The 23,929-nt window shown below is 45.7% G+C and overlaps 1 protein-coding gene across 3 annotated transcripts in view; it reads left to right on the top strand.

Annotated features, from left to right (window-relative positions):
• The window catches only part of LOC311060592 (thyroid hormone receptor alpha-B), a 169,922-nt gene that overhangs the window by 98,375 nt on the left and 47,618 nt on the right, over positions 1 to 23,929 (top strand). For all 3 annotated transcript variants that reach the window (XM_084078821.1, XM_084078820.1, XM_084078819.1), the window contains one exon: positions 8,242 to 8,330. The gene's annotated coding sequence lies outside the window, so the exon portion shown is untranslated. The remainder of the gene's footprint in view (positions 1 to 8,241; positions 8,331 to 23,929) is intronic.

Genomic DNA, 23,929 nt, shown 5'->3' with positions numbered 1-23,929 from the left:
TCCCGTGAGTCTTCATACTGTAAATTTACCACAGTGGAGCATAAGCAGCACGCAATACAGTTTGTGAGCGGCATGAAGTCATCACAGTTCGCTGACTTCCATTTGAAATCCCAGGATTAGCGCTAGTAACGGGTTATGGTTCATTGCTAAGCCAATGGAGGTGCAGAGTCGGTACCAAACATCATGTTACCAGCTCCACCAATAATGCATGGCTGTTTCAAAACCACGATAAGTACCTGAGTGTCCGTAGGAGAGTCGTACTCAAACGGCCAGGCAACCCCTGAACCGATGAGATCAAAGACCAAGCATAGACTTTATTGTCCAATTATAGTGAAGGAAAAAAGCCCCCTCCACAGGCCTAAAAAAAATGTGGCAAGCTACAGAAATGTATTAGCAATGCATTGTGTTCATTTATTAATGGGACGGATTTGATGGCTTCCACCGCTCGGCTTTTGTTCAGAGGAGTTCTTTGCCAAACAAACTTCACTAGCCGTCTGTTCAGGTGCTTCTTTTGAAGCTCAAAGTGTGATAAGTTAAATATCTAATGTTGCTGGCGGCGAGCCATTAATAATTGCATTCTTAAGCTATTCTGCTCCATCATCTGTTCAGCAGCTAACGCAGTGTATCCACAGTGGTTTTCATATTTTTTCCTCTTCTCTTTGAAAAGATGTTCTGGGCTGATAATGAGGGGAATGGAAGTTGTGCAAATATGAAGCACACCTAGATAAAGCCCTGACTCATTTACTTGCACAAATAAACCCCCTTTTTCATGTTTCTTTGCCTAAGGCAAGGCAAATGCAAATCTAAAATCCACCGTGAGACAAAACCCACATACAGTTTAATTCCAAAATGCCATCTGTTTTGGAGTTGTTGCTTGATGTTCATTTGTCAGTTGTAAGAAAACCAACAAAAACAAAGAAAAACATGCAATTACATCCACAGTAAACAAACCCAAACATGTTGATCATATTACTAAGTAAGGTCATTACGAACTTCAACAAGAATAATTAATTTTGGCATAAATGTTTAATTTTATTTAAAATAAACCTCCCATGGCTTACTATTAGATATCTGTATCTAATGCCTAATTTGCACTGTCAAAATATCCCCCCCCCCCCTCTAAAAAAAATAAAAAATACAAACAATTTCCGATCTACAAGCTCACAACACATCGCAATGCCATCAATTCACAATGAACATGACATGATCGCAGACAAGTCAGTCCATCAGTACTCGGTGAGAACGAACAGGAACATGAGTGCCTTTTAGCCTTTGTTGCATTATCGTCAGGTCCAGTTGAGAGCCTGTCAACAAGTCATCTATGCTTAAGCTGTAGCGTGTCCCTCTTTATCTACGGGTCAGTGACCCTCCGCCAGAGAACGTGGCAGGAGTGTGAATACCCTATGTCACTCTAAGACACTGGCGGGTGATACACTGCAGTGTTAAAGGAGCATATTGTGCAGCCATGCATGGGAGGGACCTGAGGTGATTACTGATGTCACGGTCAAAGCGGTTACACATTATTATAGATAATAGGATGGTGCCCGGCCTATTTGGGGCCATGCATGTGGGGAACGATGCAAGTCATCCCATTCATACTGCTGTGCGGCACAAATGTTATGCGAAGCTCCGCCAATCAGTTAAGCCGACGGGTCAGGTTGGCCAATAAGGGACTTATATTGGCTTAGCGCCACAAACGTGAAGTGATGCTCCACCAATCCGTGAAGGCGACGGTTTGGCTTGGCCAATCAGGGAAGCCCATTCATACAATCTCACAAACACGCAAAGTCATTCGGCTCTGCACACTTTGAGGTCCTATGTGACACACACAGCAATTTTGAGACTGAATGGTCAGACACTGTCCGAGCTATGCTAAGTTTTGTCTAACACGCACACGCACACACACACACACACACACACACACACACACACACACACACACACACACACACACACACACACACAGATCCTGTAGTATTGTTGTTGTTAGAAATTAAATTCAAAATTAGTTTTAATGGCTGACAGCAACAGGTGGAGCCTGATCACTTTCTTTAAACCTCCTTTGTGTCTGAATATCAGAGGTGAACTGGGCAGTCTTTCTTAGGCTGCATATCCAACACAATGTTGTGGCACGAACCCTGACTTTGAGTGCTCATGTTCCTGTCTTTGTGAAAAGACCAGGGTGCTACTTGTTCTTCGCCCGCTGTCACGATCACACCTGTCAACCGTGCTCACTGACATTGAAAAATGTGAGAAGTTACGTCTCCTCACCACGTGTATCTCACACCCATATAGCAGACCAGGCTAAACCACAGTGCGCCACACCGCTCCAGTGTCTACCTGTGTAGAGCTAGGATGAGGACCCCTCCTAGATGTGATGTTTTATTCAACAGAGTGCCTGGTTCCTAATCCTCTTATAAAGAGATGGCAGCCACAGAGGCAGATTGCCTCGCAGCGTTCATGGCAAATGCATCCTACAGCACATGGGATTGTTTGCTGTTGTGTTACACTGTCGGGGTACCGCTAGTTCCCATTATGTGCATGATTAGTGTGGGAGAATTCACCTGTCGGAGGCTATATTCATGACTCGTTGCTGCTTGTGGTAAACCCTTGTTTTGATTGTAAAAATGACATACAATTCAAGTACCACCTCACTCTACCGCTTCTGTTAGCTCTAGTCCCTGTTCTTACACTCTAATTCCGACAAAGTCAGAGAAAGTTCAGCGTTGTTTGGAGTATGCGGAAGCCTTAATTCTCGTGTTAGCTCTATAGTCCCTGTTCTTACACTCTAACTCTCTCGTTGTTTGATCTTTCTCAGATCACAGGATTTTCATTTGTGCGTTATTGTCTCTGAATTGCTATTTTCTGCTTGCAATGTTGGCATATTTGGAACTGAGGTGTCTCATGGGGTTGCATTTGTTGCTGTGGATCAGAGTCAGATGTGTAGGTCTACTGTGCCAAACATTTACCATTACCAAATGGCTGATAATGTTGTCTGTGTCAGCCACCCACCGACTGGAACTCAGTTCCACTAATTGCTACAGTTCCCAGCAGATGGTCAAATGCTAAGTAATCTGGAGACGGTGCAGGCAGGACAAATGTGAGGAAATGAGAGCAAGATGGGGGAGGGGCTGGGGTCGGGGGTAATGATGATAATGATGATAATTCATATATTAGTCCTTTCAGAAAGCACGCGACCATCAGATGAGAAACAGCAGAGCACCAGCTCACGGCAAAAAAAGTCACACATTTGCAAGGCTGCCACATGGCTAATAAATGATAGATTAGCTTAGGTTGCAATTTACCCTAGAAGACCTCTCCCTTGCTTCCAGTTTGTTAAGTACTGTTGTACGGCAAGCATGAAGGAGCTGTTGTTAGACGGGTTGGTTTGGAGCGGCGGTAACCTATACTTTTGGCCTGATGGCATTTACTCATGTTGATTTAACAGAGAGGGTTACGCTATTAATACTCTTAACACTTAAGGCGATGTCATGCGGATGACTGGCTCACGTCAGCAGTCTTTATGGTTTTGTTGGCCAATACATTTATTTATAAAACACGGAAGATATTCTTCACTAAAGACCAGTGGAAAAGAGAAGACTACTACCACACAGTAGGTGTTACAGTTCTTCTGGTTGTTGAGTAGTTGCTGAGGACCTTCACGACAATGCAGAGGCATATAAACCATAGGGGGTAAGGGATCGCCACATCATCAAGACAAGGTCTCTTATTATGTGGAGAGCTGCCAGTGAAAGAAGCACATCGATCAATCACCCCAAAAAGGGGCATTAAACCATACCCCCCACCAAGCTGCCTCCGGTCATCCACATTAATCGAGCGGCCATTAAAGTCTAAGGATGGGGTCATGTGAGCCCCGGGCGGCTGGCACAGGCCCTCTTGTTTGTGATAAGAAGCACTGAAGCGGCCTGTTTGTCTTGGGCGCAGCTGTTGGCCGCTGAGGGCTGTGGCTGGGGCCATAATGGCGTCCTTTATCGGCTACATCTGGACGGACACTGAGGCGACCGCCCGGCCCAGATGCAACAGACCTAACAGCCCGCTCGAGGTGGTGGTGGGGGGTCGATGATTTGGTGATACATTAACACGAATGAGAGAGGGGAAGGGCCCTACCTCGGTGAAAGTAGATAAGGACTGTTTGCTGTGTCCGCATTGAAAAGAGAAGTGTCGGGCGGCTTTGGCTTGCCTAGGCCACGTTTTGATATAGCATGCCTTTTATATCTGTTTTAATTTCAGGGTTTTGGCGGGAGTTTGTGTGGCAGTTTAGCATGCTGGGAAAACCGGTTTATAGTAGAAGCACCCTTCATCCCCGAGCTAAAAGATACAAGCTATACAGTGTCTTTACTTGTTCGATGCCAAGGGGTTCGACAACGACCACAATCATGAGAGGAAATAAAGGGCCATTTCACTAAATACGTAGCTTCTGGATGTGCGGCGTGCATGCCAGGGCTTTCAGCCCCCAGGCCCAGGCTATGTACACCAGGGCTCTCCACCATACAGAGAGGAATCATCCGGTGGGAAGACAAATGCCGTTTTCGAGAAAGATCGCTCCACTTTCTCCTCAAGATTATGCCATTCCCCCTCTCTCTCTCTCTCTCACACACACACACACACACACACACACACACACACACACACACACACACACACACACACACACACACACACACACACACACACACACACACACACACACACACACACACACACCCACCTACTGTACCTCCAGGCAGTGGAAAGGCGGAATGAGAGAGACACAGGGGTACACAGTAAAATCTTCAGCGTCATTTTAACTCTGAGAGTGTAAAACGGGTCCATCTTTTACACTCTCTGAGTTACATTGACACTAAGGATTTTCCCATGCAGAGAGAAATAGATGGAACGCAGAGTGATATCCTAGTGGGTGATTGATGGTGTTTATAGTTGCCTGGCTGGCTGTGTGATCCAGAATGTCTTGCCGTTCCAGCTCTGTCGGGCCCTCTTGTTCATTCGTGTGTGTGTGTGTGTGTGTGTGTGTGTGTGTGTGTGTGTGTGTGCGTGCGTGTGTGTGCACGTGTGCCTGTCTGTAAAACTTTTGTAATGAGGTATTGACATAGAGGTCAAACTAATGCATAACAAAGAATACATGGAGATAGTGGGGCAATTGAGCAAGACGGGAAACAACAGATTAATCTTCCCCCGGTTGAGGTGCGATAGACTTGGTTTTGTCCTTTGTGCCGGTAGCCATGAGGTTATACAGCGAGGCACACGATGGTCGCTCTGCTCGGTCAATTGACTAATTACTCTGGAGTAACACCAGTACAACACCATAAGGATACATACTGCACAGATATACTGAATCATCAGTGTATTCTATTCCTCAGTAACGTTGTAGGTGGCGATTATTGCACTGATAAGGACTGTTGACACTGTATTGATATCAGTGTGCTCTGTTGATTCCGTAACAGCACTGTGATTGTATGTATTTGTTTCTGCCTAGTGCAGGATACATAGGGTGTATACTGCCGTTCATTGCTGAGAGTGTGTTTGTAATGTTGTTGCTTCTTTTTGGACTCCTAGCTGTCGTCTTGCTACTCTTGGCTATGTTGTACAGTACTTCCTTTGCTCTGTAGCTGTACTCTCGCACTGCTGTGCTTTCTCTGGCGCCTGAATTTCTCCCGCGGGATCAATAAAGGTCTATCTATTCATCTATATATGGAGTCATATGTCAAACATATGATTAGGGGAGAAAGGGAAGACCGTTTGTTCACCCAGCTGATGGCTGCTTTTTTTGATGAGTGCTCGGGGGGGTTTGAAGTGTCTTGTATGCACGCACGCACACACGCACAGTCGCACACACGCACACACATCCTCCACATCTCTCTCTCTTCTCCTGCATGCTGAGCCAGCTGTTTTGGTTTGTGTCTGTGACATTTAGAAATAGATCAAACTGTTGATAGGGCCTCGCAAGACCTAAACCTATCGATCCACCGGATACATACAGTATATGATTTATATATCAGTTGCATTGGGAGTTGTGTGGGTCTCTCTCTCTATCTGTGTCTTGTTGCTATATCACGAGAGCGGGGAAGAGATACAGTGAGAGTGAGAGAGTGAGTGAGAGCGAGAGAGAGAAGAGAAGAAGAGAATGGATTTGGGAAAGCGGATCACCCAACCCCCCTGCTGTTTTGATCCCGCACCGCAGAACATCAGGGGCCGCTCCCTGCCTGCGCCTCACTCTGTCGATTTGTGTGCAGTGCTGTGCACGCGTGTGCTCCCACGCCTGTGTACTGTACGTGTGTGGGCTTTAATATGTGTATGTGTGTGTGTGTGTGTGTGTATATGTGTTGCTATCTCCCCACGTCTCTCCCGCAGTTTCATCTATCCGTATGCCTCAAACAACAGCCTCCCTACCGCTCGCCCTTGCTAGATATCACACATAGACGGCAATGCACAGCCCCTTCTCTATCGTGCGCACGTGCACACGCAACTCCTCCCTTCCGCCCTCAGTATCTCTCTCTCTCTCTCCCTCCCTCCGTCCTCTGGCATTGATAGCTGTTTTCTAGAGATTATCAGCAGAACATTTCTCGCTTTAATAATGTGCTTAGGGCCCGGGTACAGTCACAAAGATGGATCCCCCACACACACACACACACACACACACACACACACACACACACACACGCACACACACACACACACGCACGCGCGCGCGCAAACAAACACAAACACACACTGCTGCTTTCCACTGTCCCATGGCTCAGTATCATTTTACAGTATATCAGCGCACGAGGACAGGCGTATGCCTCCTTTAGATAGAAGCTATAGCTCCCGGTAGCCCACTAGCTTTGTCTAACGGGGGGTAACGGAGGCCCTATTCATTATTTACATCACCCATACCCAACATTGAAAATAAGATCTGGTTCCCTTAGCATCTTTTAGCCCAAGTATATTCCTTGTCAGTTTCACTTAAATATACCGGTACCTACGATAGCTCTTTCCATCTGGTTCTATTTCGTTTTTGTTTTGTTGTTGTTATTGTTTTGCTCCTAGGCCCTGACCAAATCTGAGCTATCGGTGTCCCTAGAAACATTGAAAAGTGACTATAGCAGTGTTTCTCAAACATAAGGGTTCGCAGACCTGCTTTTATGGGTCGCAAGCAAGTAAATATACTTTTTTAAACCTAAAGTAAAGATCATTTTTCCAAAAATGTAGAAATGTTAAAAAAAAAATAATCTAAATATTAACAATATATCTTTCGAATAGTGGTTAATTCATAGTGTATTTTGTATGAGTTTGTGTACCGGGAAGACACCAAATTTCTCTTTTGGGAAAAAGATTGGGAACCCCTGGTCTAATGAAGGCTAAAGCTGAGGCTGAAGGCTGCAGCCTAAGCATCTGTATTTATACTGCCTACAGAACAGCCCATTGGTCCGATGCTCATTGTTTGAGTCCCAACAGAATCTTGTGTTTGATGCCTGGCATCTGTCCTTCTCATTTAGATGTGATGAATTATGGCTTACCCTCTTCAGTCCTTTCAACTTCAAACAAGTAAGAGCAGAGACAGATGGTGCAGGGATTTGAGGAGTGACGTTTAAAGTTATGGTGTAGATGGAAAAGCTAAATTGAAAGTGACTCTATTTACAGTACCTTCGCAGGTGTGAGTTTGAAATTTGAAAACTTTCTCAGAGAGCTGTGTTGGAACAGACCATATGCAAAATAAATAACAAGCAATTTCCTTTTTTCTTTACAATATATAAATAATAAAATATTAGAAACCCCAATTATCCTGTGCCTGCTGCTAAAAGTGTGCCCTTGAAAGGCTCGTATTGGCTGAATAGAAAGTAGCTTTAATTAATCTAAGAAGGCTGCTTCTCTCACTAGTTCAGTGGAGTATGATGCTGCTCACAGCCCCTTAATGCTCCACACTGACCCCTATAGGTCATGCATTTGTGAAGCCAAAGAACAGCAAATTTTGCTCAATATTGTGATCACATTTATCAACCACAATCATTGACGTCTTTGTTGCTCATTGAGCCTTTTTGAGCCCGATGGAAGATGGCTTATGCAGTGTTATTTTACATTAACCCATGTGTGTAAGGGCGAGGAGATGCCGCTGGCAAGGTGCAACAGCTGAAAATCACGACTTTCAAATACTTTCAATTCATTGTGCAGCTCATAGTACGCATGTATTTCAAAGTCTCCGAGATACAATTCCTTGACATTTTATCTTCATCTCGTTTCCAGATGCAGCAGACCTCCATGGCAGTGATGACCCAGTGCGAGAGCGTGAAAATACACCAAACAGTTTGAGCTAACCTGAAGTCATACTGAAGGTAAGAGCTGATTTAACCGCTTAAACCCTTTATACTTCGTTGTCCGGCGTCTGTACTTGGGCACCCTCCTATTTCCCTAATCCCTATATGCCAAAACTCTGTGCCGAAAATAGCTGATCTATAGCTGTTAGCTGTTGCACCAGATAACGAACAATAACTCCGCAAAGGAAAGATTCAGATCTACAAGCTCACGCATCACGTTACGATTTCTTAAAAAAAAATATCACCTATTATAATTATGCCAAAATTAGAGACGCCAGGTTGAAAGTGTTTAAGAATGGTTCTATTAGGCCGACTGGGGCCAAACTGGGTCACACAAACCTTTCTTTTTTTTCCAAGACGAACAACATAAGGCTCAAGGAAATAAAACCCTTAACATGACAGTTCATAAGGAATGAATCAGTGGTTCTCAAATGTGTTCACGTCAAGGACCCCCACATCAATGTATTTGGCCACGGAAATAGCATCACAGTGAGGCAAATCAACTTCTAGAATCAGTTCAAATATATTTGGCACATCATTTTCCATGAATTTGGTTAAGACCAAAGGAGACAGTTATGGTGGTTCGTTCGGGCATCTAGTTGGGATGCCTCCTGGTGGGCGTGTCCCTAGGGGAGGTCCTCGGCGCTAGTCCCGCTGGGAGGAGGCCACGGGGCAGACCAAGGACCGGATGGGGGGATTATTGTCTCTACGCTGGCCTTGGAATGCCTGGGGATCCCCAAGTATGTAGTGGCTTATGTGGCCCTGGAAAGGGAATTCTGCTATTCTCTGCTGTAGCGGTTACCTCTGCGACTCCGGATAAGCAGATGAAGATGGATGGAAAGGATAAAGTGTCAAAAGGTGTGTGCAGATGTGTGTAGACATAAACCAGTGTACAAATGCTTCACAAATCTGCATCATTTTATTATTAGTGAACATCAGTTTACTTTGTACGTGAGCATGCCTGTGCACGTGTACACACGGAATGAAAAGTCACAGTGTGTGAAGTCAACCATGGCAGTGCTGATTCTCTGTCTCGCTCATTCTCCAGCCTCTATCCCTCGCCTATTCTTTCTTCCTCTCTCTCTCTCTCCCGCTCTCTCTCACTGCCTCTCTCTCTCTCACTCCGCTGTTTCTCCGCTGTCAGTGGAGATGGGTGAGAGACTGCTGCGAGGTCAGCACCAAATTGACTTGATGGTGAACAGTACAAAGGAGCAGACGTGTGTGTGTGTGTGTGTGTGTGTGTGTGTGTGTGTGTGTGTGTGTGTGTGTGTGTGTGTGTGTGTGTGTGTGTGTGTGTGTGTGTGTGTGTGTGTGTGTGTGTGTGTGTGTGTGTGTGTGTGTGTGCGTGTGTGCGCACACGCGTGTGTAGGTACATGTGTGTACCTGCTCAGAACGCTCTCATCTGTGACGGGGGAAAAAGGGCATTACACTGCTTTGGAGTGTTTGTCCGTCTGTCTGTGTTTGATTTGCCCTCATTTGCATGTGCGTGCATGTGTATGTACATGTGTCAGAGCACGTTAATGTCTGGACAAGAAGGGCAGTACACTGTTTCGGCGTGTTTGCTCTGTCTGGGTTTGTGTCCAGTACGTCTGTATTCACGTGTGTGTGTGTGTGTGTGTGTGTGTGTGTGAGAGAGAACATTTTGCACCTGCAGCCTTTTATGTAGCATGATGTTGAGGTATAAAGGCATGTGTGTGTGTGTGTGTGTGCTTGTGTGCTCGACGATAACAGAGCTGTTTTGAATACAGATTCCATCAAGTGTGAAGGAGTCTTATCACAATCGGTGTGTGTTTGTGAATGTGCGTGCCTGCATGCACGTGTGTGCAAGTGCGTGTATGTGTGTCATACTCTTGTACTCTTGTATCCCCGTGAGGACCGAATGTCCTCACTTTGTTCCTCGGTGGGCTATTTTCAGCTTAGTGCCAGGTTAAGGGTTAGACTACGAATGGAGGTTATGTTAAGGTTAGGAAAAGGTTGAAGGTCGGCCATGTAAGACCTGACGGCACGGGTTAGGGGAGTTAGAGACTACACGGGTCAAGGGAGGAGGGTGCTCACAAGTATAGTAATATGAGAGTGTGTGTGCTGTTACTGCTGTTTAGTATCTGGTCAAACAGGAACGTTCTATTATAGCCCCTCCCCTCTGTTCCAGTGACGGGCATACCCGTAAGGGTCCATCTGGGTCAATTCTTTACCCTCTCTCAGAGTTAAATTAACAATGTAGCACTGGCTTCCCTCTAGGCCAATAACTGGCCAGACACAAACTAATTACTCGGCATGTACAATGTTTTTTCATCTGTCACAGTGCTCTGTTTTATTTTGATATCCTAACGTAACTCCGCTCCTCGGCACGACTCGGTTTAAAGTCCAAATCAGATTTTCCCTGCATGCCTCAGTTTTCTATTGCCCTATTCAAGGGCCGTGTCAACGCGATTAAGCTTTCTTTTGATTTCTCTCATTCGCCATGTTTATGCATCTCTTTACATTTAATCGGCACTGTTTACAATCTTGCCCGCTCGCGGAGCGTCGTTCCACTAATACGTCCAAACAAAAGCCGAAAGCATCTATATTCAATCACCGCAGCTACAGAACTCCACTTGAAAGCGTTGTACAGCTTAGCCATTCATGTTGTGTGTTTACAGACAAGTTGTCTCGCAAGAAGAGGGCCTGGCTTAGTTCAGAGGGCGGTCAAGGCTGAATTTGGATTGGGATTGATCGTTTTTTTACTTAAACATGTGACCCCATGTTAGAGTTCACAGCGTTGGTTGTAAGAGTGAACAGGACACAAGGAATAGCACTAAACATAACTTAACACGTACACAAAACATCCTTCTATAAATGCCTGATATCTCTGCGTACATGTGAGTGAGTGAGTGAGTCCCCTGTGTGTCGACTTTCAACTTGCCGTGTGTATCTCTCAGAGCATTGGTTCTCAAAGTGGGGTCCAGGGACCCCCAGGGCTCCTTGGGGGGTACCACGGGGTCCCCAGCAAAATGAGTTAATAAAGCGTCACAACCATTTTAACCCCTTTATCCATATTTTGTACTTTGGCTATGAAATAATAGCAGATATACAAGCTCATAGCGCGGCACAGAGTATGTATAAATCCACAAAATCTCCATCTGTCTGTCTGTCTGTGTCAACAGATGTCACCAATATGACCTCATAGTTCTATCGTCATAGACTGGCTTCCAAGTATCATCCCATAGTCACAGTGTCTATGGGATCACAGGTTCGATTCCCCGCCTCAGCCAGTGTGTCAGTCTCTGTCAGAGAGCGAGACATCAGTCCAACTGTACCAGTTCCAGGGAGTGCCACCCCTCAGTGCCCCTCCTACTTGGGATAATCATGTGTACATAACCCATAGGGATATGCAAAGAAACCCATTTCTATGTAAAACATAATAGGGCAATTGTGCCGCTGTGGGAAAACTATGAAGAGTATTGTATGTGTATGGGGAGCTGTGCAGCTCATTGTCAAGTTGTGAATGGGAGATTGTAGATAAACAATCAGGGAAAATGTGTTAAGTCCTTCGTATGATCTCGTATAAGGTGTTTTCTGTCACTTTAGGTAAAAAGAAAGCCAATATTTAACAAACGTACCTGTTGTCGGAACGGCAACCTAAATGTGACACTTAAACCTGATAAAACCCATTCCAGGGAACTGGACAGGTTCCCTGAGCTGTGTGAATAGCGTGTCATGTGAGCTTTCGTTTCATTCTCAGGGCCTTGCTGGATTGTTGTGTGAACAATGGCAGTGTTTATGTGTTGCCAAATGTACGCTTGTTTATACACACACTTGTGTTTATGTCTCTCCACCACAACGATGTACAAACCCCAAAAAACATTTGCATTGAGTGAACATGATGTTCATAAAGTAAAATGCACCAGTACGCACGCACGCACGCACGCACGCACGCACGCACGCACGCACGCACGCGCGCACACACACACACATACACATACACACTGTTTCTCCTAAGCTAGTCTCTTTCACTCTCGCTTCGCTTCATTCAACAGTGTCGACATAAATGAAGGAGGCGAGCTTTGTATTTTCGCTCCAAATGTTTCCAGCAGATAATTTGGGTTCGCTCGATGGTTTTGTCCATTTCACTGTTGTGTTTCAGTCCAGGGAAATTGGCTGAAAAACTACAGCACAAACTCCTGAGACGTCGCTCTGTTGTTGTATTCTGTTGCATTCTGACGGGGAAGCCGACAACATAGAGTCCAAAAAGCACACAGTATTTGAGCTATCACTGTGGCCAGTCTGCACCCTGCAAAAACAACTCACACCTCTACAGGCACTGCTTTCATGTAGCGGATACAGTTTACTGTGCCGCTACACTCACACACACCCACACACACATACCTGCTTGCAAACAACCATGGACACCATGCCATATGGCCCAGAGGCCTGTTTTATAGAAGCCACGCTGGCAGCCAATCATCATCCAGATCCTAATCCACCGTGGCACCGATGCCGTGTTGCCCAGGTTGCTGACAGGTGGCCCCTCCCCCCACCCGCCCCCATCCCGCTACGCTGTGTGTTGTCCTGGGACCTGTGCCAGGGAGGACGTTCTTTGAATTCTTTCTTGTTAGATGAGAGAGAGAGTCCTGCAGTGATCTCCCCACTAATTTGGGAGCTAATTAAAGACCAAACCTGCCATTGAGGGAAACTCTAAATCCTGTGAGAAGGTGCTGCCAATTAATTGGGAACCTCGTGTCAGTCTTTGTAGTGTGTGGGAAAGATCAATTTGGTTTAAATCTGGTCAAAAATGCGAATAGATAGACCGACCGGAAATAGCCGATCTACAAGCTCACAACGTGTTGCAAGCTTTTAGATCGTCTATTTTCAGCATGGGACGCCGTTCTATGACAAGTATATAAAGTGGGCATGAGTGTGACAAGCAAACAGACGGGGAGGAAGGAAGACACACCAGCCAGAAAGTTGTGGTTTCACCTCCTTTGCTGTGTACCTCACCAGTAGCCATAGGATATATTTATGAGGAAGCTCTGTATAACAAATATATCAACCTGGAGTGCTGTGTATAGGAACACATCATCCTTAAGTGTTAGGCCGTGTACAGAGCAGATGATAAATCACCACCTTGCACATTACACACGCACACACACACATACGCACACATTCATTGTGGCTCCTGGGTCCTGGGCGTAAGGCATGTGTGGTCTGTCTTTCCACAGATCATATGGGGAGAATCCGCTGACCTATCGTTGCCCCCTCCTAGCATTAGTTTATACAGTAATGATGACAAAGACGGCCCTTTTAGCCAGAGGCCCCCTAGGGGGCCCGTGTATCGTGAGAGAGAGAGAGAGAGAGAGAGAGAGCAGAAAATAAAGGAGAGTGTAGAAGATAAGAGAAATATGCAGAAGAGAGAGAGATGGTAAAGATAAAGGGAAATGAGAAGAGGGACATTTTGTTCGTTTCTTTTTTTTTGGGGGGGGGGGGGGGGGTGTTAGGGATGTGCCAGACGACTAGTCTATTAAACAGTGCTGCCCCTACTACTCGTTTACTAAACTATTATATATTATCATAATAATTCTATTGCAAAACTTTTATTCTGCAAAAAGACATGCTCTAGGCACAGATCTCCTTCAACTTCTTGAAGTGATGTGATATCATTTCCCTGAGCTAAAGCCAGGACTGACACACATCTCTAGTGTGTGTAAAGGTGCTGACATGTGACATCTTAATGTCCCCAGTTCCATTCCTGGTCTGACACTTGTGTTCAGGCCAGTCTCTTCCCTTTCCCCGTCTCTTTTGTGTCTACTGTATATATACAATAAAACAGGAAATGCCCAAATAAAATGGGAATTGTTTGCCCAAGGAATTGTTTAATTATTTACCGTTTGCCCAAATCTCTCTCTCTCTCTCTCTCTCTCTCTCTCTCTCTCTCTCTCTCTCTCTCTCAGTTTAAACAGGAACCTGGTCACAGTATATATATACATATATATATAGCCTATACGCACATCTGCCCTGGTTGTCCAAGCAAACACACACTCAAACCAATGCAGCAGGTCCACGGGCCTCAGCGCACGCTCCACAGGAAAAACACACACACGCACACACATCTGTATACTCCAAAATACACACGCACTTTCATGCACAAAAGACTGTGGATACATATTTAGTGCTAAGACAATAAACACATTCTGCGTGTGTGCGTGCGTGCGTGCGTTTGTGCGTTTGTTCGTGCGTGCATGCGTGCGTTCGTGCGTGCGTGCGGGTGTATGTGTGTGTGTGTGTGTGTGTGTGCGTGCGTGCGTGCGTGTGCACGCACGCCTGTGTGTGTGTGGGAAAACATTATTGAGAAAGAATAACAGGGAGAGTGCATGGAAAAGATGAAATTATTGAGTAACTGGTTCATTTTAGACCTCAGGGCAGTTTGCCATCAAAACTAGAGCTTTCCAAGCCTCCAGAGCCCAGACCCCCTTGGCATGTCTTTCTCTCTCTCTCTCTCTCTCTCTCTCTCTCTCTCTCTCCTTTTCTCTCTCTCCTTTTCTCTCTCTCTATCTCTCCCTGTTTGTCTCTGCCTTTTCCTCTTCCCCCTTCTCTCATCTGTCTCTCTCTCCTCTCACCCCATTTTGTGTTTTGCTGTCTGTTTCTTATCACTGTCTCTCACTTGTGTCTATAAAACTATAAACTGCCTGCCCGTCTCCTTGATGCTTTCTGACAGCATTTGCTAAAGTGAATCTCTGCGGAGCGTGTGTGCGTGCCCAGTGCGTGCGTGCGTGCGTGTGCGAGTAGTTGTTTTTCGGGGCACGCAGGGGTTGATCGGTCGGGTTTGTGTGAGCCAAACACAAACCTGACTATTGTGCTCACTTAAAAAACTATCTGTCGAAGACCGCGTGTTGCACCGCACATGTGGGCATCTGTACCCCGCGCATGTGTGTGTGTGTGTGTGTGTGTGTGTGTGTGTGTGTGTGTGTGTGTGTGTGACCAAGGCCTGGGTGCTAATAGGATCCAGGACCACACAGGCACTGATTCTGTGCCAAGAAAATCACCTTGCCTTCTCCTCACAGGCCCTCCAAGAACCACCTTCTCTTCTTTCACAGGGTCTGCTGCATCTGGACCCAAGCAGGGAGGGTCTGGGGCGCCCCATATGCTCCCCCTTTTGCAGGGTAGGGGGGACCCAGTGTTGCCAAGTCTGCTTATTGTAGGCAACTTTGAGCATGTTTTTCTGCAAAGTCGCCTGTTAAATATCGGTAGTTGCGGGTTGCGTTTCTAAAGTGTTATTTGGGCTTGCTTCCTAATGTTTAAACCAGTGGTTCTCAAACATTTTCATGTCAAGGACCCCCAAATGAATTTGTATTTGTCCATGGACCCCATCTGAAAATATGTATATGACCCCCATATAAGATTTGTGTAGTTAAAAAGTAGTTTAAAAAATATTTCAAATATTAGATTTTTGGAAAGTAGCAGATCTACAAGCTCACACGCTCAAATAGCAGATGTATATGGGTTTAAAGTGGTTAAACTTCTATAGTCGCTTCTTTTAAGCGTGTTTTCGTAGACCTGGTTGCTTGTTTCTTTCGCAAAATCTGGCAGCACTGGGGGGGACTCCGAACACCCCTGGGTAGGAAGTTAAATGGGGGAGTGTACGTGAGAGTGCCGTGTGTGTGTGTGGGTCTGTGTGTGTGTGTGTGTGTGTGTGTGTGTGTGTGTGTGCATGCGTGTGTGTGCATGCATGTGTGTGCGCGACTGCGCGTGCATACTCGCATTGGGGCTGCTGTGGTAGAGCACTTGTGAGTCACTTTTATGTTTGTGCAAGTACTGTATGTGCATGTTTGTGTCACGTGTGTGTGGGTGTGTGGGTGAGTGGGTGGGATGTGCACATGAGACCTCTGTACAGTATTTTTATTGCTCATTACAGAGGTGGCTGAGATGAGGAGATGAATAGAGGGCTTTGGGGCGGAGAGAGGTGACAAGAGTTACAGTGTGTGTGTGTGTTGTGTGTGTGTGGGGGGGGGGTGTGTGCACATGCACATCTGTGTTTTAAAGACTACCTGCATATAAGTGTGTGTGTGCAGCATGTGTGCAGTAGGTGTGCTGCTGACTTATTAGAGGTCTGGGTATGTTGTATGTGGAGGCTGCACACGATACAATGTAAGTGTATTGGCTCCGTGTGTGTGTGTGTGTGTGTGTGTGTGTGTGTGTGTGTGTGTGTGTGTGTGTGTGTGTGTGTGTGTGTGTGTGTGTGTGTGTGTGTGTGTGTGTGTGTGTGTGTGTGTGTGTGTGTGTGTGTGTGTGTGTGTGTGTGTGTGTGTGTGTGCGTGCGTGCGTGCGTTTGATATTCGATATTTGCTATCTGGTAGCAGAATGGAGGCCAGACATCTTTGGAGACACCTGGAAGTATAACATGTTAGAACAACACAAACCACACACACACACACACTCATGCATGCATCCTCTAACATAATTAAACATACATAGTATACGCATGCAAGTTATGTACACACCCTTAAATGAAAATCCCTGATTTGTACTATCCTCAAACATAACACACACACACACACACACACACACACACACACACACACACACACACACACACACACACACACACACACACACACACACACACACACACACACACACGCAGGCGTGTTCTAGCATAGAAGCCAGGCATGTTCTGGTCTGTCTGGACTCTTGCTGCAACTGGCTCGCTCTCTCACACACAGAAATCACACACTCAGCCCAATTTGTTGAGGCTTTTTTGTTTTTGCACTTTTCCTCGATAAATGAGCACATATTTATTTATATAAGGTTATCCGCGCCGGTGTTTATGCGCCTGGCTCAAATCTGTTTGGTTTCATTTGGCGCTGTGCGGCCAGTGCCTGGATCCCATTTGTAAACTCGCCACACACACACACACACACACACACACACACACACACACACACACACACACACACACAGTGTGACAAGACGCACACAGGCAGTACATACACGCTCACTCCCTCCCACTGCAAAACACACCCACTCTCACACTCTGCTACAGGGCCCACACCACGTGCACACATAGGGTGAAAATGTACCGTGCACACACACTGCAGCAGGCATACTGCTGTGACCCATACTTATTGTACACCGCAGACTGTGTTAGCCATTTAGCATACTTGTTAATAAATAAAGTATTCAATCAATCAAAAACATGTACACACTCAAGCCCAGACACTACAGCAATGCAGTGGTGCTACAATGCACACACCAAGACAATGTATGCTTGAATAAGGCAAAGCACAAACAACACACACTCAAACAGACAGACAGACAGACACGCACAGATCAACTATAGCTGCTCTGGGAGATGGCTGGAGGATGGCCTGTGGTTTTAAATTTACAAGTTAGGCATTTAGCAGACACTCTTAGTAGAGCGAGCCTGAACTCTAGGCAAAAAACAAGGCAAAAAAGTTCACATAGAGTGCAGAGAGAACAGTGTAGTGCCTCAAAGAAACTAGGATATCAGGTAAACAATGAACCTAGCTATTTGTCTATACAACATGTATGCACACATACACACACATGCACGTGTTTGTATAATTTGTAGGCTAAAGAAGAATTAACTAATTAAATCATTTATATGTGTGTGCATAACCACATGCCACTGGGTACTGGACACACAGACAACACAGACTAGGTACTGTCTCAATGTTTTTATGCGAAATGTGATTTGATGCGATAAAGTGATCGTACAACATGTGTGTTTTCGTACGTAGAATGACCTCAGGGATATTTCCCATCTTCCAAACTCACACAAGAGAATAAGCGCCTTATGGCGTTGGCACGGCAACGCTACATCCACCTGTGTGTGTGGGTGGGGTTAGTGAAAGACAGAGGGAGAGAGAGAAGGGAAGTGCAGTGCAGTGCGGTGCAGAGCGGAGAGAGTGCCCAGATTGTTGGCACAGTTGGACAAGGTTACCCACACTGTCACGTGCCTCTGTGTGTGTGTGTGTGTGTGTGTGTGTGTGTGTGTGTGTGTGTGTGTGTGTGTGTGTGTGTGTGTGTGTGTGTGTGTGTGTGTGTGTGTGTGTGTGTGTGTGTGTGTGTGTGTGTGTGTGTGTGTGTGTGCGCACGCTGCAGGTTAGGCTCTCTGCCCAGACGTGCCACACCCAATCTCCCTGGCCTCATATCCTAGTTTGCATGACTAATGCTGTATACACACACACACACACACACACACACAAACAGTTGCCCTGGCTAATTATATCACCTGTGCACACTGAAACAAGCGCGCACATACACACAAGCCGGCGCGTGTGCTGGAGTTCCCTCGGTTTTTGTGTGAAACTTGGCTCGAGCGTTTCCCTCAAAAATGTGTACCTGCTGATCTGAGTTGGTGCCAGACATCGCTTACAAATAGTCTCCACACTGGGACTTGCATGCACCCACGCATGCAGTTAAACACACGTGGGGCCCACTATGCGTCTGTGTGCATGTCTACAGCATTGGTTCTCAAAGTGGGGTCTGGGGACCCCCAGGGGTTCTTGGGGGGGTACCAGGGGGTCCCCAGCAAAATTAGTTAATAAAGCGTCACAATCAGTTTATACTTTGGCTTTTCAAAAATAGCCGATATACAAGCTTCGGTGCCGCGCTATGAGCTTGTAGATCTGCTATTTTTGGAAAAAAAAGAAAAAAAAAAAAAATATATATATATATATATATATATATATATATATAGTTGCAAATCTTTGAATATATATTTTTAAAGCGAACATTTGTAACTCAAATATTTGCTTCTTGGGGTCCCTGGAACAAAATATTTGTAGATGGGGGTCCGCAGCCAAATACATATAATTTTGGGGATCCTTGACATGAAAAAGTTTGAGAACCACTGGTCTACAGCAACAGAACCCTTAATTAAGACATACACTGGTGTATGCATTGCACACAGTGAGCTGCCAAAACTCAAGATTTCTATAGGCAAATGTGTTCTGAGATGCTTCACTGAATCATACTGTAGTTAAACCTCTTGTTATATATTTTTGTCAGGTTCCTAATTAAGTTGGCATCATAGTGGATTTGTTTTTCTTTTCTTTTTTTCTTTTATTGATCAGCTGTTTACTTGTTTATTTGGTTGTTGCCAATTCCCCCCTTGTTTGTCTAGTCCCTGCCACTGCCAACCCCTATGTTTTGGTATGGGGAGGGCGTACTGTGTAGACCAGTGGTTCTCAAACCTTTTCATGTCAAGGACCCCCAAATTGACACTTATTAGCCTGCGGACCCCCATTTGAAAAGATAAGCCAGGGACCCCAATAAGAGAAGCTTTTTACGGCTCTCTAGCAGTGATTCTCAACCATTTTAATTTCAAGAACCCCCCAGTTTAACATGATTTAGGCTACGGACCCCCATTTAATGGCATTTATATCTCTGGGACCCCAATTCATATTGTAAAATCAATGTTAATTTAACTCTGAGAGTGTACAAATGGAACCAAATGGACCCGTTAGGGTCCATTTCGCCCTGGCCACCCTGTATGAGTTGCTACTTGCAGCAACGGAGAACGCCTTCCCCGCCCGGCTTCCCACCTGCAAGCATGGACGGATGTGTTCGTTGGAGTGCCCGGCCGAGCCGGAGGCGCTGCGGAGGAATCAAACCCCAGTCTCCACAGTGTTGGGCAGGAACTTTACCCCTGCGCCGCCCGGACGCCCCTGTGGATTTTGTTTCTCTGCCAACTGTATTGAGGTTCTTTCCGTCGCAGCCTCTTTAGTCTCGAGCAAAATGGACTTGAGTCCCGTCAGACCACAGGCAAACAAACAGAATGTACAAACCCAAATTAGCAGACAGGCAGTCTATATATTGAAGCTTTTTTTTAAGCCGTCCCTTTTTTAGTTCCGGTGGAAACTTGCGGCCTACAGTCCAGCCTTATAGCCATGTACTGTACTGTATACCCTCCTAGTCGACAATCTGGGTTCACCCACAATTAGACCAAATGCTGTTAGGAAATGAGCTGCAGGAAAATGGGTTGGTGGGCATCTCCTGAGAAACAACTAGAGAACGTGTACACACACACACACACGCACACACGCACACACGCACACACGCACACACACACACACACACAGTACACGCACAACACACACACATACAGTACGCGCACACCGTTTCTCACACTCACTCGCTCGCTCGCACGCGCGCGCACACACACACACACACACACACACGACTTCCAAGGGATTCTCACAAATTGTGTTTTTGTTAAGGTGGTCCACTCCAGGAAAATCGCGACTGCAAATTAAAGACAGTGAGACAGTCAGGTGGGGGGGGTGGGGGTGGAGGAGAGAGAGAGTTGGGATAGATAAATAGGTCTCATTTCATCAAAGCTGTGAGAGTGGTGACCTGTAGAGAGTTTGATCCGTTCCAAATCCCTCCCTTTTTTTCTCTTTTTTTCTCTCCCCCCCTTTTTTTAGAAGCGCCAGGGGCTCTGCGGCGTTGACAGGCCCACCTTAAAAAAAGGAAGAAAAAAAGAGAGAGGGTAGAAAGAGAGCGAGAGGAAAAAAGAGAAGCGAGCTTGGATTTGTTTTCCAAGCGCAGTCACATTCTTGGCAGCGCCTTAACTTGCCCCTGCCAAAGGAGGGAGGGATGAGAAGGGATGAGAGAGAGAGTGAGAGCGAGAGCGAACGAGAGCACACTGATACCCCCCCCCCTTAGCCCGCCTCTCCCTGGTACATTTATGCCTTAACGCTATCTATAGATGTACCTTCACCTTTGGCCTGAGTTCACATTGCCCATCAAGCTATACACGTGCCCTGTCAACTCGCCCGCATGTACATGAACCCTCCCCTTAAACAGCCCCATACATTACCCTGCCCCAAATGCACCACATGTCCTGTTTAACCTCACAACTATCCCCGTCGGTAGAGTCATATGTTCCACGCGGCATTATTATTGACACTGCTAACACTTCGCTATATGTGTCAGTGCAGCCTCCTGCCTCCATGTACCTACAGTACACCTACTAAATGTCCTGGCACGTTGTCGAGATTTTCTCTAGCAACGCGGCACAATGCAGAGCAAGAGCAGTGTTGCTTTGTTAACAAATGACACAACTTGTACATGCTGATTAGTATGCATTGGCTAGGCTGCGCTGTCTGCGGAAGCATTTGTCTTGCTGAATTGGAATGTGGGTAGCCTAATGTTATTTTTCCAAAAAAAAATAGTGGCTAGCCTAGCACAGTGCAGAGTGCAGACAGACCTGAATTAACCACTTTCAACCTGGCATCCATATTTTGGACAAGTCATTATAGTATGCAGAAGATTTGACAAAATAGTTGAGAGGGTACAGGACAAGGATCGGATTGCTCTAAATTGATACTCTTTAGAACGTGTTCCTGTATGTAATACATACAGGAATACGAAGAGCAAAGAGTCTGAAAACCCCACACTGGCGTATGCATTGCACACAGTGAGCTGCCAAAGCTCATAGATTTCTATATGCAAATGTGTTCTCAGATGCTTCACTGAATCATACTGTAGTTAAACCTCTTGTTATATATTTTTGTCAGCCTCTCCATGTCGTTAAGCATTGACATATTGTCTGCTGTCGGCACACCCGTGAAAGTGATTATGAATTAATAAGTAATAAGACATGCAACATGGATCCCCGGCGAGAATCGAAACCGGGTATCTTGCGATTGTGTGGTCAACACATCATCCGGTCAACTACCCGTAAATCCTCCCCAACAGTTTTCTGACGTTTTTGTCCAACTGTCCCAATGCCCTCAGTGTACTGTCCTCATCATGACGCTATGGAACACTGTCCTTATCCCTCAGCGACTGGGATTGTTTGGGGAGGGGGGTTAGTGACAAAGCCTTTAAACCTCAGGCCTTTCAGTGAAGCTGCACGAGTGACTGATAAATAACTGTTAGAAGACTGTGGTCGTTCTGGCCTGTGCTAGTAATGGGCAGCTCTCAGGTGTGAATGAGGTGTTACTGGATGAAAGCGATAATGATAGATAGACCGCTGATCCGCGCTTCTCCTTGTTTGCTTGTTCAAATCCCTTTGTAACATCCCTCATCTCTCTCTCTCTCTCTCCCTCTCTCTCTCTCTCTCTCTCTCTCTCTCTCTCTCTCTCTCTCTCTCTCTCTGTTATATAAATAATGAGAATATATTCTCTCTGTCTTTGCCTTTTGCCTCCGTCTCCCCCTCTTACTCTGGCTCCATCTCTGTCTTTCCGTCACCTTTTGGTGTTCCCTCTCAATCTCTCCCTCCGTCACTCTCTCTCACACACACACACACACACACACACACACACACACACACACACACACACACACACACACACACACACACACACACCTGCACATTCTCTCGCTCTCCTTCTCGCTCTCTCTTGCTCTCTTTCCCTCAGGGGCCTTGTTGCAGCATTGTAGCAGGAGTCAGAAACTTTCTTTTTGTTGTAGTGCCATGTTATATGGGGAGCTCCAGTTCAAGAGCTGTAACCGAGAGTTGTGCTTTGCTTTCCCACCAGCTCTGCTTCTGCGCTCGCCAAAACCGGCATCTTCATCCCCCTTCATCTGTAGAGCAGCAAACAGTTGGCCAGCAGCTTGATAAGAGCTGAAAGAATTTGATAAAAAGAGGGAGGTTGAGAGGGGCTGGAAGGAAAGGAGGGGTAGAGCTTGCAGAAGACATGTCTGCAGAATAACTAGACCAGTGGTTCTCAAAGTGGGGTCCGGGGATCCGCAGGGGTCCTTGAAGGGGCTCCAGGGGCCCCCCCATGTGTTGATATTAACCACTTTAACCCTATTTTATATTTTGGATACTCAAAACTAGCCGATATACAAGCTCACAATGTGTCCCCATGCAACGCGTTGTGAGCAATTTTTTAACATTTAGAAAAATACGAACATTTTGGAATTATTTGAAAATGTTGTAACACAAATCTTCTCTTCCGGTGGTCCCTTCCTGGTACAAAATATTTTCAGATGGGCGTCCGGAGCCAAATACATATCAATTTGGGCGTCCTTGACATGATGAAAATCTGATAATTAATTAAACCATTACGGGTGTATTTTTATTCTCCGAGGTAAATGAACACTCCTGTTTTTGAAAAGTAAAAGCAACAATGTTTGTGAGATCAAGTAGTTGGATTGAGATGAAAAGTGTGAGAGAGGGAGAGAAAGAGAGAGAGAAATTGCAGGATGTTGTCGAGAAGCCCTTGCATAATAAATAACTAAACTAACTACAGTAAAACCTTTGGTGTAGTCTATACAGCAACCTGGCATACACACACACACACACACACACACACACACACACACACACACACACACACACACACACACACACACACACACACACACACACACACACACACACACACACGTGTACACATGACACAGAAAATAAGCAAATCGGGAAGAAACCTTATGTCTCCATATTTGAATTTATTTTCCTCGTACGTTAATGCCCTACAGTACTTTGTCGTACAAGAGTGTTGCGTAAAAGTAGCGAAAATAGCCGATCTGCATGATTTGGGGTTTTGTTTGTGTGAAAGTGAAAGTGCTACTACTACTTTGGATCCATTAGAACAGGTTCTTTTTTTTTTTTACATTTCCTGAAAAGCAACAGTTTTGGACATACAAGGTTATCCTTCCCGCCC

This window comes from Gymnoscopelus microlampas (assembly GCF_963454915.1).
Source record: "Gymnoscopelus microlampas genome assembly, chromosome: 14".
NCBI lineage: Eukaryota > Metazoa > Chordata > Actinopteri > Myctophiformes > Myctophidae > Gymnoscopelus > Gymnoscopelus microlampas.
This window is presented reverse-complemented; position numbering and strand designations above follow the sequence as displayed.